General features: G+C 57.3%; 1 protein-coding gene across 2 annotated transcripts in view; it reads left to right on the top strand.

The window, feature by feature from the left end:
* Nucleotides 1-986: 986 nt before the first annotated feature.
* LOC107307828 (cell wall adhesin EAP1-like) overlaps nucleotides 987-3,048 on the top strand; it is a 9,930-nt gene continuing 7,868 nt past the window's right edge. For both annotated transcript variants that reach the window (XM_032441960.1, XM_015851333.2), the window contains exon 1: nucleotides 987-1,077. The gene's annotated coding sequence lies outside the window, so the exon portion shown is untranslated. The remainder of the gene's footprint in view (nucleotides 1,078-3,048) is intronic.

The raw sequence follows: 3,048 nt of genomic DNA, 5'->3' as shown, positions 1-3,048 counted from the left end.
GACCCCCCATCTCCCCCCATAGGACCCCATAGCCCCCTATAGGACCCCACAGCCCCCCATAGAACCCTATAGGACCCCATAGCCCCCATAGGATGCCATAGTCCCCCATAGCCCCCAATAGAACCCCATAGCCCCCTATAGAACCCCATAGGACCCTATAATCCCCTATTAGGACCCCATTAGCCCTCCATTAGAACCCCTATAGAACCCCATAGCCCCCTATAACACCCCATAGGAGCCCATAGAACCCCATAGCCCCCCATAAGTCCCCATAGAACCCCACAGCCCCCTATAGGACCCCATAGGACCCTATAATCCCCCATAGGACCCCATAGTCCCCTATAGGACCCATAGGACCCCATAGCCCCCATAGCCCCCTATAGGACCCCATAGCCCCCCATAGAACCCCATAGGACCCCATAGCCCCCCATAGGACCCCATAGAACCCTATAATCCCCTATAGAACCCCATAACCCCCTATAGAACCCCTATAAGACCCCATAGAACCCCATAGCCCCCCATAGGACCCTATAATCCCCCATAGGACCCCATAGCCCCCTATAGGACCCCATAGAACCCTATAATCCCCTATAGGACCCCATAGCCCCCTATAATCCCCTATATCCCCCATATGTCCCCGTTACTGACCGCGGTCGCTGTCTCCCATCCCCGTGTCCCCGGGGGGGGTCCCGGCCTCGGCCCCCCCCACCCTCAGGGCCCCACCGCCTCCAACGCCCCACAATGCACCGCGACGCCCCCCCCAACACCGGAAATAACCCCCCTAAATAGGAAGCGGAAGTACCCGCAGTCAAGATGGCGGAGGGGACTTCAAAGCTTATTTCCGCTTCCGGTGTTGGATCCGGAAATGCCCGGCGTCAAGATGGCGGCGGGGGCCTACAAAGCTTATTTCCGCTTCCGGTATTGCGGCCTCCCAATAGGAACCGGAAATGCCCGTCTTCAAGATGGCGGCGAGGCCTTCAAACCTTATTTCCGGTGTTTTGGGGGGGGGGGCAAATCTCGCGAGAGACCGGAAGGGGCGTGGCCTCGGTGCCACGTCGGGGTTGGAGCCGAGGAGCGGTGAGTGAGTCCTCCGGGGGCGCGGGGCGGCGGGCGGCGCTCTGCCCATTCAATCCCGTCTCTATGGTCATTCCCCGTTCTACTCTATGGGATGAGCTTGGGACGCTCTGGCCCCTTTTCTTCGTCTCTATGGTGGCTCCATTGATTCCTATGGAGACCCGGTCCTCCAGCGGCCACTCTATCCCCCCTTCCCCGTCTCTATGGTGGCTCCATTGATTCCTATGGAGGGCCGGTCCTCCCGTGGCCACTCTATCCCCCCTTCCCCGTCTCTATGGTGGCTCCATTGAGCTCTATGTGTCTCATGGGGGGGCTCTCTATCCCCCGTCTCTATGGTCATTCCCCATTCTACTCTATGGGATGAGCTTGGGACGCTCTGGCCCCTCTTCTTCGTCTCTATGGTGGCTCCATTGATTCCTATGGAGGACCGGTCCTCCTGCAGCCACTCTATCCCCCCTTCCCCATCTCTATGGTAGCTCCATTGATTCCTATGGGGGAGGATCACTCCTCCATGGCCGCTCTATCCCCTCTTCCTTGTCTCTATGGTGGCTCCATTGATTCCTATGGAGACCCGGTCCTCCAGCAGCCACTCTATCCCCCCTTCCCCATCTCTATGGTAGCTCCATTGATTCCTATGGGGGAGGATCACTCCTCCATGGCCGCTCTATCCCCTCCTCCCCATCTCTATGGTGGCTCCATTGATTCCTATGGAAGTCTGGTCCTCCCGTGGCCACTCTATCCCCCCTTCCCCGTCTCTATGGTGGCTCCATTGAGCTCTATGTGTCTCATGGGGGGCCTCTCTATCCCCCGTCTCTATGGTCATTCCCCATTCTCCTCTATGGGATGAGCTTGAGACGTTCTGGCCCCTCTTCTTCGTCTCTATGGTGGCTCCATTGATTCCTATGGAGGACCGGTCCTCCTGCAGCCACTCTATCCCCCCTTCCCCGTCTCTATGGTGGCTCCATTGAGCTCTATGTGTCTCACGGGGGGCCTCTCTATCCCCCGTCTCTATGGTCATTCCCCATTCTACTCTATGGGATGAGCTTGGGACGCTCNTCCATTGAGCTCTATGTGTCTCACGGGGGGCCTCTCTATCCCCCGTCTCTATGGTCATTCCCCATTCTACTCTATGGGATGAGCTTGGGACGCTCCGGTCCCTCTTCTTCGTCTCTATGGTGGCTCCATTGATTCCTATGGAGGGCCGGTCCTCCCATGGCCACTCTATCCCCCCTTCCCCGTCTCTATGGTGGCTCCATTGAGCTCTATATGTGTCTCATGGGGGGGCTCTCTATCCCCCGTCTCTATGGTCATTCCCCATTCTACTCTATGGGATGAGCTTGGGACGCTCTGTTCCCTCTTCTTCGTCTCTATGGTGGCTCTATTGATTCCTATGGAGGACCGGTCCTCCAGCAGCCACTCTATCCCCCCTTCCCCATCTCTATGGTAGCTCCATTGATCCCTATGGGTGAGGATCACTCCTCCATGGCCGCTCTATCCCCTCTTCCCCATCTCTATGGTGGCTCCATTGATTCCTATGGAGACCCGGTCCTCCAGCGGCCACTCTATCCCCCCTTTCCCATCTCTATGGTAGCTCCATTGATCCCTATGGGGGAGGATCACTTACCCATGGCCGCTCTATCCCCTCTTCCCCATCTCTATGGTCCCACCATTGACCCCAATGGCAGATCTCCCCCATGGCCTTTCTATCCCCTCTTCCCCATCATCTCTATGGTACATCAATTGATCCCTATGGAGGGTCACTCTATCCCCTCTCCTCCAACTCTATGGTCCCACCATTGACCCCAATGTCGGATCTCCCCCATGGCCTTTCTATCCCTCCTCCCCCATCTCTATGGTAGCTCCATTGATCCCTATGGAGAGTCACTCTATCCCCTCTTCCCCATCTCTATAGTCCCACCATTGACCCCAATGGCAGATCTCCCCCCATAGCCGCTCTATCTCCCCCATCTCTAT

Source organism: Coturnix japonica, unplaced genomic scaffold, assembly GCF_001577835.2.
Source record: "Coturnix japonica isolate 7356 unplaced genomic scaffold, Coturnix japonica 2.1 chrUnrandom1005, whole genome shotgun sequence".
NCBI classification, from domain to species: Eukaryota; Metazoa; Chordata; class Aves; order Galliformes; family Phasianidae; genus Coturnix; species Coturnix japonica.
The sequence above is the reverse complement of the archived record's forward strand: the minus strand, read 5'-3'. Positions and strand labels throughout refer to the sequence as shown.